Raw genomic sequence first — 19,049 nt, forward strand, 5'->3', positions numbered from 1 at the left:
TTGTGATTTTCGTAATCATATAAGCGATAACCAAAATCATTAACACCATATCCAATAAAGGTACATTTCTTTGACTTTGCCTCAAGCTTTGTTCTATTTTCTTTATCAATATGGACAAAGGCCTCACAACCAAAAGGCTTTAAAATAGAGTAGTTTACCTTTTTACCTGTCCATGCTTCCTCTGCAACACCACCATCCAAGGAACTTGAAGGCCCTCTGTTTATTAGATAAACAGCAGTATCTACAACATCTACCCAAAACTGTAAAGGCAATCCTGCATGCAATCTCATGCACCTTGCACGCTCCATGATTGTTCTGTTCATCCTTTCTGACACACCATTTTCTTGTGGTGTTCTTGGAACTGTCTTCTCTCTGCGAATTCCATGCTCTGAACAGTACCTATCAAACTCTTTGCTGCAATATTCACCTCCATTGTCTGATCTAAGACACTTCAATTTCTTTCTTGTCTCAATCTCAACCAAAGCTTTCCATTTCTTGAAAGTATCAAATACATCAGATTTATTCTTAATACAATAAATCCAAGTTTTTATAGTTGCATCATCAATAAAAGTAACATAATAACGAGAGCCACCAAGAGATGATACCTGAGCAGGTCCCCATACATCTGTATGCACAAGCTCTAATTTTTCATTCTTCTTTTCTTTCCCAACTCTGAGAAATCTGACTCTCTTCTGTTTTCCATAAATGCAATTATCACAGAAGTCCAAATCAACATTCTTCAAACCCGGCAACAAATTCCTTGAGTGAAGAATCTTCATCCCCTTTTCACTCATGTGTCCGAGCCTATGAAGCCATAATGCTGCATCTGCTCCTTTGGAAGTTAAAGCATTAACAGAGTTAGAAATACCATTGCATAAATACAATGTACCAACCTTTTCACCTTTTGCTATTACCAGGGCTCCTTTGGTGACCTTCCAAGCTTTATCTGTGAAAGTTGTCACACAACCTTCACCGCCTAACTGCCCTGTTGAAATCAGATTTTTCTTTAGATCTGGAACATGCCTTACCTCCTTTAATAGCCATTGGTTTCTATTCTGCTGTTTTACAAGAACCTTACCCATTCCAACGATTTTACAAGGTTTATCATCACCCAGACGAACTTGTCCAAAATCTCCTTGAACATAGTCATGAAAGTATTTCTTATCAGGTGTGGCATGGAATGAAGCCCTTGAATCTACCACCCAGGAATCAGTAATATTTTCAAAAGAAAGAATCAAAGCATCCTGTAACACCTCACCTGTCACATTTGCTTCATGATTGTTTTCTTGCTGTGCATCTCCTTCTTTTCCCTTCTGAGATCTATAGTCTTTCTTTAGGTGTCCTTTCTTTCGACATTTCCAGCACACTATCCCCGATCTGGACTTGGATCTGCCTTTCCTTGATTTACTGCGATATCCTGAGCTCTTTCCTCTTTCCATTTTTCTTCCTCTAGACTCTGCACTCAAAGCATTTCCCGATGTTTCACCGGAGCTTTTCCGTCGCATTTCCTCGCTAAGGATAGCACCGACAACATCATCAAACTTTAAAGTACTAGATCCAGAAACGGAGTTACTAATGGCCATTACCAAACCATTCCAACTTTCTGGTAATGAGCACAAGAATAACAGAGCTCTAACTTCATCATCAAAGTTTACCCCTACAGAACTTAACTGACTTGTAACTGTATTAAAATCATTTAAATGGTTTGCCTTCTCACCTCTCTGTTTCTCACTCACAGAATACAAATCTATCACACAGCCTCAAATACAATACCCTCATACAAAGAGAGGGGTTGCCTTCTAGGGCAAAAAACCCTAAACTAAAAATAAGTTCTACCGTCAGATCATCCACCTAATGAACGGCCCAGATTGACTAGAAATTACTATACTTTTACAAGGCAATTTTACCCCCGTTGCCGCCCCCATTTCGAGCTGGGGTCCTATGTGGCGATACCTTTGAATATAGAAGATAATCAGGCTCCACACCCAACATTTATTTATTTATTTATTTGTAATTTCATGTAATTTTATCATTTCTCATATGTAATTAATGGTCTCATGCTTCTCCTGGTAACCTGTTGATATTTCCAAATACATGCCACTGCAAAAGCAAAAGATCACCAAGCATCAGTTTAGCTATTTCCAACAAAAAGTCAAGCATCCAAAAAACAGAGTATTTGAAAAAATCCAAAAGACATTATAAAGTGGGTTTTGGAGAGTGAAAAATCAAAAGTGCCCAAGCCATATAAAGGTAATTTCTTTCTCAAGTTAATTCATTATTTGAGTTGAATTTTATGAGAAAAATCACGATTTTAAGGGGTTATTGAGCAAAGGGAGGAAATTGTTGTGTTTTTGGAGGAAACTGCCCAGCGCTACGCACCAAAACTTGGTGCTACGCTTTTGACTGGAGAATGTTTTGGAGAAATGTTTTGCATATTTGGATTTAGCATGATGAGAACATCAATCCTTGAAAGTTTCAGCAATTTTGGAGCAAATCTTGGTCACCTAAAGGTCAAAAAAACCATCAAAAAAATACCTCTCTGCCTCTTTTTGGGTGCACAAGAAGCATCCTTGGGAGATTCCACTTTTTAGGGGGAAAATGACCTCCAAATGAAAAAAGTTAAGATGTTCCAGAAACTAGACAGGAAGACCTTTCCAATGAGCTATCTTGGGCGCAATTTGGCTAAGGGGAAGGCCTCCACAATCAGCTGAGAAGTGGCACTACGCACCTGGCAGGTGGCGCTACGCATAGAACCAGTTTGCTCAAAAATCCAAATTTCACCTAATTTTTCTACGAGTTGAATTTTTCTCTCATCTTGGATGAATTTATGATTGTAAATGATGCTATGCTATGTAAATGTAATTGTAAAATGACCTGAAAGGGTAGATTCATCATTTTGAGGTGGTTTGGGGGTGAATGGATCAGTTTCCATGGTTTTAGAGGCAAGCTATTCCATTGCCTATATTCATGTTCCTAGTTTAGATATGGTTGAAACAATCCCTTATCTCTTGGATTCGACCTCTGATGGCTAGCATAGGTGGTTTTCATGTCTATATTATGTATTTTCTTCCTCATTGGTAAAGGTTGGACTCTTGTGGATGCTTTGAGCTACATTGTACATCTCTACAGTAGTTTTGCAAGGAAATAAACTAGGATTTGCAACTATTTTTGTGGGATTCTTGTGGTAATGTGTTTTTTCATTATTTCTCCTTCTGTCATTAGTTTTTCTCATGTTTTATATGTGCCAAAATCTATTTCATTCTTATTAACTAAATGAAATCAAGATAGATAGGTGGAATACATTAGTAACAGTGCTCTGCCTTGGGAATACATTTAGTTTTTTTATGTTTTCAGTTGTCTGAAGAGGACTCATGATCCTTGCATTCCCTCCTCAGCTCCTCACCAGTCTTAGACTTACCATCTCACTTAATTCCAAGTGCCAAAACACCTACCTACCTCGCCCCACAAAACACCTTGCAATTCTGACTTGATTTCCCGGACCCAAAGCTGCCTACTCCATTTGATCCAGCAACAAAACCTTCAAAATCAACCAAAAACCCTAGAGCTACTATACCTAGCCTAAAATCCATATTTAATTCAGTCATCTCAATTGAGATTGACAAGGAGAGAGCCCTCTCCCGACCTGGTAGGGCTAGCTACCAGGTTAAGCTTGGTTTGTGGTTATCCTAAGATTGCCTCCCTTCAGCCTGAGGTCAATCTAGGCTCTAACAGAAACCTCAAGCTATCTAGCATTACTATCCTCCACTGAACCTCAAAATTTAAATGAAGCATGCAAAGATGAATGTTGGGTCAAGGCCATGAATGAAGAACTTGAGCAAATTGAAAAGAATAATACTTGGGAATTAGTTCCTAGACCTCATGATAAAAATATTATAGGAACTAAATGGATATTCAAAAACAAGCTGAATGAAAATGGAGAAGTTATTAGAAACAAGGCCAGACTTGTTTGTAAAGGGTATGCTCAACAAGAAGGTATGGATTTTGAAGAATTTTTTGCACCTGTTGCTAGACTTGAAGCCATAAGGATGTTTCTTGCTCTTTCTAGCTTTCAGAAATTCAAAGTATACTAAATGGATGTAAAATATGCCTTCTTTAATGGAGATTTAGAAGAAGAAGTCTATATTGAACAACCAGAAAGATTAATTCTTGGAAATGATGCAAAACTTGTATGCAGACTCAAAAAGGATCTCTATGGTTTAAAACAGTTCCAAGGGCCTCGTATTACCACCTTGATAAATATCTACACCAATAGGGTTTTTCAAAAGGGTCAGCAGATAGCAATCTATATACAAAGATTGACACTGATAAATTGCTAATAATTGTTGTTTATGTTGATGATATCATTTTTGGTAGCAATGAAGAATCCATGAGTCATAATTTTTCTTTAGTAATGCAGCAAGAATTTGAAATGTCCTTGCTTGGTGAACTTACCTATTTTTTTGGTCTACAAGTTCAACAAAATAAATATGGTATTTTTCTTTCACAAACCAAAAATCTCAAACATATCTTGAAAAGGTACGACATGGAAGATTCTAAACCTGTATGTACCCCAATGGTAACAAGATGCAATCCCAGCTCAAATGATGAATCGACAATAGTACATCAACCAACTTACAACTCTATGATTAGCAGTCTGCTTTATATAACAAGTACCCGACCTAACATCATGCAAGCAGTAGGAATAGTTGGAAGATTCCAAGAAAATACAAAGGAATCACACCTTCAGGCAGTCAAAGGGATTTTCAAATATCTTCAAGGAACACAGAACTTTGGTTTATCGTATCCTAGAGATACAGATCTTACTCTTCATGCATGTACAGATGCAGATTGGGTAGGAAGTGTTGATGACAGAAAAAGCACTAGTGGTGGTGCATTCTATATAGGTTCCAAGTTAGTGTCTTGGTTCAGCAAGAAACAAAGTTCAATTGCGTTATCTATAGCTAAAGAATAATATGTGGTTGTTGCATCTTGCTGCACACAACTACTTTGGATGATGCAAACATTGCAAGACATTCAGATCACATGTACTCCACCCATCTCCATTCTATGTGATAATACAAGTGCCATCAATATTTCAAAGAATCCAGTCATGCACTCCAAGACCAAGCACATACCCATCAAATACCATTTTCTACATGAACAAGTGCTTGAAAAAAAGGTCAAATTGGAATATGTTCCCTCCAAAGAACAGGTTGTTGATATATTCACTAAACCACTGCCCAGAGAGACATTTGAATATCTCAAACAAAAGCTGGGAGTAGTTGTTGCATCATCCTGCTGTTAAATCAAATTTTTCAGAGAAAGGTTATTATACACATGTTTCATGAAGTGTAGTAATGTACACACGCGGGTTTCTGTGGGTCAAGGAGCGTATATGTTTTTCAGACAAGAAAAACAATGGGGCAATCTCTGATATGGGTGCTCTGACTGATATTGATGATCAATATGATTTGTTCATTAATTTTATCTGACTAACAAAGATGCCTTGATCATTGACCTGTTAACAATGCACAGGTAGCAGCGGTTCAGGGGGAGCATTAGCCTTCACATACATTCAACATTGTTATCATTATGGTTGCTGAGTCTAGCTATGGCTTCAGATATCTATACCATTTGTTGCTCAAGTCATGTTAAAGTATAGGGTGTGATATGTCTTCTCATACATTTGAATGAGTCCTCTTGGGCAAATAATGTAATTTATATCCCCACTTTACATGGGATGGATGATGTAATATTTCTTTTTTTTGTCATGTATAAACAATTGGTATATCCCCACTTGGTTGGGTGGATGAGTCAAATTTGGTATATCCCCACTTGGTTGGGAGATGGATGTATGTATGAGTCATTGGTGATAGGAAGGTCATCCTCACATAGTTGAGTTATAGAGTCATGTTATTCTTTTAGAAAATCTTTTTGCAGACTTTGCTTGTGCTTAGGGGAGCATGGGCGGTTTCAGTACATCTCAGCATGGGATCTCAATTAGAGAATTCAGCATGTACTCAGGGGGAGCATGGGTGGTTTCAATACATCTCAGCATGGGAGCTCAATTAGAGAATTCAACATGTACTCAGGGGGAGCATGACCAACATAATGTATGTCAAAGGGAGAAATTATCTTGGTCCACCCTTTTCCCTTGATGTCAAAGGGGGAGAGTGACTTGGTGTTGTTGTTGCCATCAAGTCCAAAGGGGGAGATTATTGGCATTATGATACAGGTGTTGTCCTTGATGGCAACTCACTCAAATGAAAGATCATAATACAACATGTCAACAACAAAGAATTACAGATCAAACTACAAAGAATGAAGAAAGAGAGGTATACGCAGGTTCACCTTAACCAAGCTGCGTATATGCGCAAGTTCACTGAACACTCGTAGCATATATGTACACATGCACTTTCACAGAAGGAAAAGCACGTATATCTTGGAAAACTAAGTTTTTGATCCGAGGTATTTGGTCCAAGGTATTTGGTCTGAGGTATTGACCCTAGGTATTTGGTCCAAGGTATTGGTCCTAAGTGGTTTTGGTCCATGGTATTGAGAAAGGCCTAAAACTATATAAGGAGGAGAAGATCATTAGGCCAGGAGTGCAAGTATCGAATAAATGATGAAGTGTGAGATCTAGTATGCAGGTTATTGGCTTATGGTGTTGTGCTTGATCTGAACCAAGGATGAACCTTAGCGGTTGATGAAGGATAAGATCTAATGATGGATCGGGATCTTAAGGCTTGAAATGAATTATCATTGTGTGGTTTGATCATGTATAGTCTATATCTGAATACTGACACGTGTGTTATTTTGTAAATATTATGTTCTGAGTATAACTGAAGTCCGGAATAGATGCAGAATTATGAATTAATATTTGCAGATGTGTATGTTGGTTAGCTTTGATAAAAGCGCGTATACACGCAGGTTTGACACATGGAAGTAGTGTATACCTTATAAAGTATGTTTTAGTTGTTTCTGTTTGTTGTTGCAGAGTTCTGGGTTCTAGTTTGGGTTCTGGTGACAGTATTATGAATGATCAGATTGATTGTGATTTGATGATGGGTTGACAAAGTGATTGATTGATTCAGTTGTGGTTGATTCAGAAAGTGATGGTTGAGTTTCAATGATTGGTTGATGCAGATGATTGGATTGCAGTTATGATGTTGTTGAAGGATCCAATTTGAAAATTTATGAAACGTGGTCCTTGGAGGAAGAAAGAAGGTCGTAGCCTTCTGTAGGTCGTTGCGTACATACTAGTAAACATATCGGCTAGTACAAGAGTTAGGGGGTCATAGCTCCCTTCCAGTAGAAGTTGGAGAATTGGAGAAGGTTGTAACCTTCTGCAGGTAGAATCCTGTGTACTGGTATGAGTTTGCACCAGTACAAGATTGCAAACATATTTTCTTATTATTAAAAGAAGACAGAGACGACAAGAGCAAGTGGTTTTACCCACATTGGGTTTCCACCTTATATCTTGGTGTTCATGTGTGTTGCTTATGTGTGATGCTTTATTCTGCTTTTACTACACTGTCTAATAAATCTTTGATATATTGGTTAAAGTTCAATGCACGATAAATTGGCTAAATCAAAAGTTCTCTGCATATACGTTGGTTGCTTTAAGTACAGTTGTGTGTACACGCTAGTTCACTTAGCTGAAGTAGCGTATACAAATATGTTTGAAAAATAAAATTATTGATTTGATAATACTGATTCACCCCCCCTCTTAGTATTATTTCTAACATTTACAGAATAGCCTCAAGCTGAGAAACTAAACCTAAAGATGAAAATAAGGCAACAAAATGGGAAAATAGGCAAGATCAAGCACGTGGGTTGATAGAGATGTCTATTTCTCCAGACCTTAGATTCCATATCAAAGAACTTGATACCCCTAATGAAGCAATGAAACAACTCACTAAAGTTTTTGGAATTAAAAATGAAATTATAGCCCATCAACTCGAAAATGAGTTGCTTACTTTGGACTCGAATAATTTTTCTTCCATTGAAGATTTTTTGTCAAGTTCAAGACCCTTAGACTTCTCTTGGAAGGTGTTAAGGTTAAGAAAGAAGATGGTAGCCTTATATATTCCATTCTTGCTAAGTTGGGACCAACCTACTCTGTGTTTTTTTCCACCTTCCATTCTACTAGAGAAGCATTTATTTCTCAAGGACAAGACTACAAGTCCCCCTCTTTTGATGTCTTTTGTGATTCTTTAATAAGAGAACAAGAAAACTCTTACATCTTGGTCTTCTTAATCTTGGAAACTCTTCTAAGAAAGCCTTAGCCTCCCAACATCAACCAAATTCAAAGAATCCTAAGAAGAAGTATCCTAAAAAGAATTGTCCTAAACCAAACAAGGGTCCTAAGCAATTTCAGTCTCAAAATGAAAAATCATTTCAACAAAATGATAAGGAAAATAAAAACAAAGGGAAGAAGACTGATAGACATTGCCACTTTTGTAATCGAGATGGACACTTAGAATCCAAATGATTTAAGAAGATGGAAGCCTTGGAAGCAGCAATGAAGAAGCATAACATCCATTTGGAGCACTCTTCAACTTAAACTTCATCTTCAGGAATAACACTTTCTGCATGTTATTGTCAAGCATCTCGGTCTATTTATGCACTAAATGTGTCTTCTTCTTCTCATTCTCATGAGTGGCTCATTGATTCTGGAGCTTCTTATCACATGGCCAAAAACAAAGCTATGTTTCCTTCTTTAATTGATTGTAAAACCAAAAATATATATGTTGGTGATGATAGATCTCTTAGTGTTGTAGGGACTGGAACTGTTCATCTAGACAATGGTCAGTTTAATGATGTATTATGTGTTCCAACCTTATCTTGCAACCTTCTATCTGTATATCAGATAACTCATTCAGGTGAAGGTAAAACCGTTGAATTTTCACGTCATGATGTTGTAATTAAGGACCTAAGAGATCCTAAACAGATTTTAGCTACTAGCATTGTTGATGATTCTACAAAGTTGTATAAGTTTAACAACTTTGGGTCATCAACTCTTCCCTCGGTACTTGTTGCTCATAATGATGAAGTGAGCAAACTTTGGCATGAACGATTTGGTCACTTAAACTATCGCTCCCTTCAAAATCTATGTAAATAAAATATGGTGACAAGTCTTCCTATGGTATCTTGCAGAGATGGTGTTTGTTCCGGATGTGTACTCAGAAAACATCATTGAGATAGTTTTGAAAAACGTGCCTCTTAGCACGCCTCAACCCCTTTACAACTTGTGCATAGTGATTTATGTGGTCCACTTCCAGTTGTTTCATTCTCTGGCTACAAGTATTTCTTAACTTTCATTGATGATTTCTCCAAACGCACTTGGTATACTTCTTAAAACTCAAGAGTGAAGTATTTAACATGTTCTTGGCCTTTAAGGCCTTTGTTGAAAAACAATCTGGACATCAAATTCTTAAGCTAAGATCTGATAATGGCAGAGAATATGTTAACAACAAATTCATCAACTTTTGCACTGAGAATGGAATTCAAATGCAACATACTGTTCCATATACTCCACAACAAAATGATGTAGCTGAAAGGAAGAATCGCACCTTAAAGGAAATGGTTAATTGTATGCTTCAATCTAAAGGACTTAGTCTTAATTTTTCGTCAGAAGCAATTAACTATGCAAATTACATAGTAAATTGCACTCCTACTACGGTTTTAAAGAATATCAATCCAGAAGAAGCATGGAGCTCAATTAAACTAGATGTAAGTCACTTTCATTTTTTCGGAAGTGAAGCATGGGCCCATATTCCATATGAGAAACATAAAGCTTTAGAACCTAAGAGCGAAAATTTTATTTTTGTTGGATATTATGAAGATGTCAAAGGATATAGACTTATTCCACTTAAGTCCAAAAATATTATCATTAGAAGAGATGTAAAGTTTTCTGAAAATATATCAGCCTATGAGCCTAGTTTAGCGGATGTGCCACCTCTCTCTATCCCTTCTACTTCTAAAAATATTTCTTCTTCAGATGATGAAAATGAGGATAAAAATTCTCCCCCGCCTTCTCAGGATCCTCCTTCAGCTCCTCAGCTTCAAAAATGGGTCAGTGCTACTCGGGATGTAGCAAGTGCTCTTGTAGGTGATCCTACAGATCAATGGCGTACATGTTCTCAGTTCGATAGAGCCTCTTCTTTACTAGCTCAAGCTTCAACGAATTATGATCCTAACACCTTTGCAGAAGCTTCAAGCCATCCAGATTGGGACGCAACTATGAATGAAGAATATCGTTCATTATTGGCAAATGATACATGGGATTTTGTTCCTCTTCCAAAGGGACGGAAACTTGTTAGATGCAAATGGTTTTACAGAACCAAGTATGGACCAGATGGAAAAGTTGATAAACATAAAGCTTTTCTTGTTGCTAACGTTTTTTCACAAGTTGAAGGCGTTGACTATACTAAAACCTTCTCCCCTGCTCCCATAATGAACTCTATCCGCCTTGTTCTTTACCTGGCCACCTCTTTCAAATGGGAAGTCCATCAGATGGATGTTAAATCTTCCTTCTTACATGGGGATTTGCATGAATAAATCTATATGGAACAACTTACTGGCTTTATGCAAACAGACTCCAGCCTTGTATGTTGGCTTAAGAAATCCGTTTATGGTCTCAAGCAAGCCCCTCGGTCTTGGTATGCCAAAATGGATAGCTTTCTTTTCGATACTGGCTTTTCTAGGTGTCATTCTAACAATACTATCTACACGAAGAAAGTGGGTAATTCTCTTCTCATTCTTGTTCTTTATGTTGATGATCTTATCCTTACTAGTAGTGATCCCAACCTTATAAACCATGTGAAGTCCAGCCTTAAAAAGAAGTTTGAAATGACAAACTTAGGACACTTGCATTATTTTCCTGGTCTTCAAGTCTTGCAATCCAAGGAACGTATTTCCCTTTCCCAGTCCAAGTATGCCTGTGATCTTCTATGCCACTTTCACATGGAAGACTGCAAGCCAACCCCTTCTCCCTTTCAATTTGGAGCAAAACTTTCAGTGACTTGTACTTCCCCTGAAGTTGATGCTACCTTATACCATTAGCTTATAGGAAAAATTTTGTATCTAACCCATACCTGTCCTGACCTTTCCTTTGTTGTTGGCCTTATTGATCGGTTTATGCAAAAACCACATGAAAGTCATTGGAAAACAGCTAAAAGAATACTTCGTTATGTTCGAGGTACAGTTCAGTTTGGGATTCATTACAGTGCAGAAACATCTCCTCTATTGGTTGGTTTCACTGATTTCGATTGGGCTGGTGACCCTGATGATCGGAAGTCTATTGCAGGTTATGTCTTCCCTCTTGGTTTTGGACCTATTACATGGGATTGCAAGAAACAAAGTTCCATTTCTCTTTATTTAGCAAAAGTAGAGTATCATGGGGCCGTAGAAGCTAGTAAGGAAGCGTTGTGGCTTCATTAGATGCTGTTAGAGTTTGGTTTTCAGCAACAACATCTGACTAAACTTTGGTGTGATAATCAAAGTGCCATTCAACTATGTTAAGATCCAGTCCAACATTAGCGTAGCAAACACATTGAACTACACATGCACTTCATCAGAAAGCTCATTCATGACCATTTCTTGAAGTGCAATATTGTTCAACCGATGATCAAGTTGCAGACATCTTTACAAAGGCTCTCACAGAGGCAAATTTTACTAAAATTCAATTTATGGTTGGAATTCAGAAAGTTGTCACTAAGGGGGGATAGCCTCTAATGCCTCCTTCCTTCTCATATTGTGTCATATTTGCACATCCTTCAATACTATCCCAAGTTGTTCTTAAGGGGGGATGTTAGGATATTCCGGCACATAGGAAATAGTTAAGTATAACTCGGTCTAGTGTAGAGATAGGTAAAGTGTGTTTCTTTAATATGTACATTTGTAACTTACAATCTGATGGTCACCATATGTTCTAGAGTTGAAGTGATCTGACGGTTCATTCTCTCATCAATATTACCGACACTTGATCCATGGCTTAACACCCGATTGGTCCATGATCTCTATTTAAAGAGCATGGAGGGTCATCTGTAGGGTGACCGTTCATGAGAGAAGCTTATGTAAATTTTCTTTGTTTTATTAATAAATTGCCTGAAGTGGGCACGTTGGCTTAGGCCGTGGACTGTTTCCCTCTTTGAGGGTTTTAACCACGTCAAGAATATTGGTGTATTGAGTTGTGATCTGTTTGTTAGCGGTGTCCTTTGGTGTTATATCTAAGGAACTTACCCTGTAAATTCCTATAGTAGATTTGAATTCCTCAAAAGATATCTCCCTAAGAAGTTCCACATTATGACCAGTTGTTATGAGAGATGGAATATACAGAGTGATAGACTGTATAACTCTCTCTCTGTCCCCCTCTAGCTCTAAAATAATGTTTTGGAAGAATTGAATCAACTCTTGGGATATATCCTAGTGGGTTTCTAGCCTTCTGCCATCAAATCCTTTCAAAAAAGAAATCCTATTGTGGTGTATGTGTTGTAGCATGAATTCATAAAAAAATACCATATTCCACTCCCACCACTTCTTGATATTTGATAGAAAATCTGAATGCCAAAGAAAAAACTTCTCAAATGTAAGAGAATGGTTCTAGGGGCGAGTTTGCAAATATATGTTAAGGCATATAGCCTAATGATATGATCCATGGCAGGAAGAATGGATGCTTCAATAAATACATCCCAAACCATAATGTTTTCCGTTAATAGGAAGTGGTATAGTCATGATGTGATTTGATGCTTACCTTGTTGACCATGTCCACCTCAATGAGGCCCAGGGAGTCTATGGTCTCCTTAAATGAAGCTACAAGCACCTTAATCCTCTAGATTCCCACCTTATTATCATATAGCAACTTGATATGGTTGAATTCTCCCTCGAGAATCCATGGGGAGGAGGAAACCAAATTTCGAGTTTGGGCTATCGAATTAAGAAACAATGGTTTATCATAAGGGATATTCGGCCCATACACATTAGAGATATGGCAAAACTTCCCCGAATCAACAACCTAGAACCAAATTGTCAAAACCTGGAATATGACAAACATATTGATCACTCTGATTTCATGATCATCCCACAATATGGCTAGTCCTCTGAAATGCCCCTGGACATATATGGCAACAATTTGACATTTTTTCCAATTGTTAGTTAGATTAGACATGGCATCCCCTAAAATTTAGATTGATGGATCATCATAATGATGATTTTTTCTTGCATCCATTTGTCTCTCAGGAGCCTTTGTTTGTGTTTGCTACTAAGGCCCCTCGTGTTCCATGATAGTACTTTCATGAATGAGACTTGTTAGCACCATGGAACACCTCCACAATAACCCTAACATGTATGAATTTTACCAAATAACCACCCAATTTGTCCAACATTTGTAGATTTCACTTATGGCCCTGTTTCTTCTCCTTCCTATGCGATTTGCTTGAATCTTTCAAGGATTTCACTTGGAGCCCCAAGGGCCTAGATCTAGAATTTGATTTGGTTTCTATTTGCTTGTACTTCAAATATTCTAAACCTAAGAGACAAATTTGATGGTTTGGGAGAGTGAATGGAATCTTGCCTTTTCAGGATTTCACTATTTTCGATAGGTTGAGCACATCCAATTCCATGTACATGTCCTCCATCTGGTCAAGAAGTGCTTCAACCCCCTTAGGGATTGTGTGGAGCATAATAAGAGGGAAAGGTGGTTGAGTGGAGGAATTAGAAGGTGGAAGATTAAAAGGCGATGGGTTTGCAGTCAACTACAATGGGGGGTTTCTAAGGCTTGGGGTTCTACCATAGACGAGTAGGGTCCCATGGGATCTTTAATTCAAACAACTTTTGAATGATCCAAAATATGGTTGTTATAGGTGTTCAAAGATGCAAGAGGATCAAAGCAATTTGATGACACATCCTCCTTTTTTGATACATTCTGACATAGAGGGGGCTGCTTAAGGTTACAATGACCCTTCTCAATCACAGTAAAACCATCATGGCTTAAGCCAATGACAATTTTGAGCCTTAAGTCTACTTCACTAATGGGTAGTCCTAATAGAAATGTCTATACTTGTGGAACCTCCTGCACCTGAAGGGAATGTGGTTGTAGTTGAGTGTCTAATTCCACAAATCATCCTGGAAATAGATATCAATTTATTTTGGAAGAGTCTCAGATGTATTCATGTACATGCATACATAAGCATATGAAATATAATGTGTTTGATTGGTTTCCTATGATGTTTTGACATAATTCCCTAGGGAATTTCCTATTCCAGCCAATGTCTCCCAACCCCATAATTCTCGCAACAATGAATACATCCAGATCAAAACTAGAGCTACCATGAAATATTCCTTGTCTGGGATGAAACACTCAGTTCAAAATACAAGATAAAGTCCAAAAAAATAAAAATGTATGGTTTTTTCTCATATAATTTGTCCCTATCTTCTAAGATGTAAAAAATTATGGTGGAAAACCCTTTGCACCAAGATCTAGCTTGATGTGACACTTTAACTTCCATTTGTTTTGGATCCATTGGGTTAGGGGTTTTTCACCAAATACCCAAAAATTTCCATACTAGGGCATGGTCATGCATGTACTATATATACTCTCCAATCTAGGTAGACCGTACTTCAAATTTAGAGTATATTGTTGCTTTTGGTAAGAAACTTCCTGGTATCTATTTCTTTTCATGGCTAACGTGTTGCTACAAGTTTTTTTGATCATTGTTTAAGATTGGTCCATAGGAATTCAAATTTGTAGCCTTATGTTGCTCAAATATTTTATCATATGCTACAATCTAGTTGTAGGAGGGAATATTGCTTCGTCAAGTGGCATGTGCTATAGGAAGAGAAATTGAAGAAAAGAAAATTACCGTGGCACAAGTTTTTGCAGTATTTTTCAACTAGGGTTTTCGAGAGCTCCAATAACTTGACAAAATAATGAAAAAACAATAAATAACAAATAACAAAAATTAAGGAAGAGAATATGGGAATAAGGGAATAACTAAGAATAAATTTAGTAACATATAACTCTTGGGTGAGAGAAAATATTTAGTTTAATTAAAATAATAGGAAATTACATGAGAGCTATGGGTAGGATATATGGCTAGGTGAATATTCAAATTTATGGAAATCAATAATGAGTTATTTTGCATGAGAAAATAAGTGTCACATCTAATCCTCACCAAAAAGAATATATAAAAGAAATGTATTCGCATGAAGGGGACATTCTTGAGCTTTGTTGGATGGGCATTATAATGACTTTCTAAATTTTCTAGTGAGAACCTATGATTTGTTGTAAATTGGTGATCTTGAGAATTGTTGAGAGTGTATTGGATACGAATTGTTGATCTGGGGAGATCAATGTTGTGGCCGAAATTCCTATCAGCTAGTATTATTTTCTCCTCCTTACAACCCCATTATAGCTTCGGTATCCAAAGGTAAGGAGAGTAACTTGGCATTGGTAGGGTGGACAACCGAGTGAGTTATTAAATTTTGGTCATGCATGGTGGGAATTGCAAGAGATTGATCATTGAGCCATGACAAGCAAGAAATGAGGATTGTGACAACCCACAATTGAAGATTTTACCTTCTATTGGGTGAACAATAAATCTTGTATGCTGTTTTATGGATTATTTAGTAAAACATTTGACCATTCTTCATTATATTTAGTGCTTTATTATTTTGTATATTGTTATAGAATATAATGGTGATGGTGATTTGAAGTATTGAAGTTGTAAATTTTTGCGTTTATATTTATATATGCTTTTAATTGTGTTAATTTATTTTTTTAGTAAATTTTGGGTCACATGGAGGAGCCCTCTACACTTGGTATCAAAGCCTAGTTCATACACTAAACTTGGGCACACCACTTATATTTGAGAAAAATGGACTAGATTATTAATATTATCTTATTCATTTCAACCTCCATGGTAAAATTTATGTTCTTAGATTCATTTGAAAATGGTTTATTGATATTTTTTGAGAAAATTGACTCTGTTACAAATTCACAATTTCATATTGTATACATCAAATGAGAATTGGTAGGTAATGAACCTTGAAGAAACAAGAATTATAATATTTGTAAATTATTATTGGCCTTTTAGGCCCTACTTTCACTAATTTGAAACAAAACTAAAAAAATAATATATGGAGATCCCATAAGCAATGTGTAAAATAAGTCAATGAAATCAACATGAACCTTATTTAGAGATACTTGACAAATCTATAATGTTGTGATATGTTTTTCAGTCTATATTAATTGTGCACATCATTTAGTGTGCACGATATTTAGTTTACTAGTAATAATCAATTCTATTGTCCTAAGAGTGAACATTATTTTCCATGATTACCTTAGCTTCTTGTGCTTCATCCTTGATTATGTCCATAAATCTCTAGTTATCGTGCTTCTTTGCTTCAACAAAATATTCCACATTGATCTTAACTACTAGGGTCTTACAGAGTCCTTCTAACTGTTTCTATTACTCCTCTCCAAAACTTTTTTTTTCTAGATGTGATATGTTCTCTAGTTCTCTTTCCACTCCTTTAGTCCATGAACTCATCCAACTTTATATTTTAGAGTGCTACATCAAAATCAAAATGGTGTTGATTGTTGTCAAGGTGCAATTAGTTCTCCACAATTAGATTTTATCTTTGCAGTTATTGCACATTTCATTTGGATAATTGATGGAATAATTTTCGGTCTATTCTAATTCTATTTCTAAAGTCTAAATATTTTGTTGTAATTCTCTCAATGGTTCAAAATCCTACAAATATAACGAAAGTATCCATTAATCTGAGCTAGTTCATACTGCAAGCCTTGTTGTGTGCTTAACCTCTTCATCTTGCAATTTTTTATTTTTTATTTTATTTTATTTTTATTTTTTATTATTATTATTATTATTACTACTATTATTTTAATTTATTTTATTCTATTTTATTTATTTATTTATTTATTTTAATGCATGTTAACTTATTTTGTTACTCTATATTTTTTTAAATTTAATTAAGTAGATGCTATAATATATATTTCCCTTTGTCCATTGGATCAGAAAGTAGACCATCATCTAAATGCTAGTTGCAAGTTTTATTGGATAAAAAATAACAATAGTACAAGACACTGATCGCAGTCTCTCAACTTACTATGGGAATGAACACATGTGGATTCAAGATTGTTGCCGACAAAAATTAAGGAAACTAGATCTAAAGGTGAAGTGTCAACCAACAAAAATATGTCAGGGACCTATCCATCAGACTGTTGGAGGTTGGAGGAGGAAAACTGAGCTGAAGTCTCAATCAAAAGATGATATTGGTCAAAATATGTGCCCAAAATGCTCCATTCCGACTTTTATCCTCGATCTTTGTTTCATCATTTCACTCTTGATTGGTAGAATTGTGATCATATTGTTTCCTTCTAGTAATATGTGGCCATTAAAGCAATTGAATAGTTGCAAACTATTGCAATTTCTTCAAACATGTTGAATATGGTGTCAAAATTTTGTGGAGTATGCACATTGTCCATGTCTCCCTTGTCTTGCTAAGTAGTTCAATTGTTCTCATGAGCATCACTACTGGTGTGACATGCGGTTCTTATTCTTATGGCCACTCTCAGTCATCTAAATCTCGACATCAGAAATCATCTAGTTTATTTTTCATGAGACCAATATAAATCATAATTTATTCCTTTTTATTATAACAATGCCCGAAGTTTCTTGCAATAAATCGATCATCGACCCAGGTCCTCAATGGAACATGTTATGTTTTCCTCCATGCTTTCAACCTTATCCACTCAAATTTCTGGTCATTTTGGGATGAGTATTAAGAGTTGAAAGTCACAGAAGAAAGATGACCATGATATGACAAATAAAATAAAATAAAAATTTATTTAGTGTCATCATTGGTAAGGGGTCTTCTCGACCAATTTCTAACATGGTGCTATGTGCAGAGAGAGAGAGAGAGAGAAATATAGGAGTTGTGAATTCCACCTGGGATGAGTGTTTTAATTATGTTCCAACTCAACACACCTTTGCCTTATACATTGTACTACAAATTTGAAAATGATGAAGAAGAAGAAGGGATTTTAATGACGCCCATGAGACCAAGTAGTCTAAGGGACCTAGAACTCCAAACACATCACATATTCAAACCTTTCTCTAAGTATACTCTCATGTCATGAACCTTGACCAAGAAGCTCATAGTTTTGATAAGCCTCACTTCCTCACTTTCAAATTGATTATGAATATCCTCATAAGCCAGACAATCCATGATGTAGTTTCATTTTGTTTCAACCTCTCCTTTACTATAAAAGATGCAGATTCTTTCTTCCCACTCTTCCTTTGGAGTTGTCGATCTACCTGTTTCACATCTGAGATGATGAGACCCAATCCTCAACTATGATATTAATAATCTATCCTTTCTCATGATTTTGACACCCAAATATATCTTATCATGAGACCATGTTGGGTTGAAATCTTTGACATATAGAGATTTTTTTAGACCAATCTTCTTTACCCACATGGCAGTCTTGAATTTTTCAAGCACCCATCTTTTAATCTCCTCTTTAGAATTAGGACAATCTTGCCACTTAATGCCCCACTTACCCAACTACTTGTCCTTTTGCTTCATCCAAGTTTTCTTCCTGCACTTTAACCCCTCTACAACAACTATTTTATGCTAGCAATGCCCATACATGCCTTCAACCCTTTTTAAGTAACTTAAAAAATGAAAGATCGTTGAAGCCTCCATCGGAAACAAACCAGCCTCGACTACCAAGATCTCATAAGGAACTGTTGATTTGAGTTTGAGATTATTAGTGATTAGGTGTTTTTGAATTATTTGTAATTATATCCACTTGTAGTTTGCCATACTACTCCCCCAAACTTCACATCCATATAATACAACCGGTGTAACCATCAACCCAAAAATATCTTTCCTGGTATTCCAATCTCATAATTATTATTTTCTACGTCTGTTATGTAGAAGGTAAAAATATCTCCATCCCCCCTGAATGCTTTTAGCTCTACAAGTCTCCCAATTGAGCCTGTTGTGAAAAACAAATC

This window comes from Pinus tabuliformis, chromosome 8 (genome assembly GCF_031772625.1).
Source record: "Pinus tabuliformis cultivar Carrire ecotype Pingquan chromosome 8, CPIR1, whole genome shotgun sequence".
Classification (NCBI taxonomy): Eukaryota; Viridiplantae; Streptophyta; class Pinopsida; order Pinales; family Pinaceae; genus Pinus; species Pinus tabuliformis.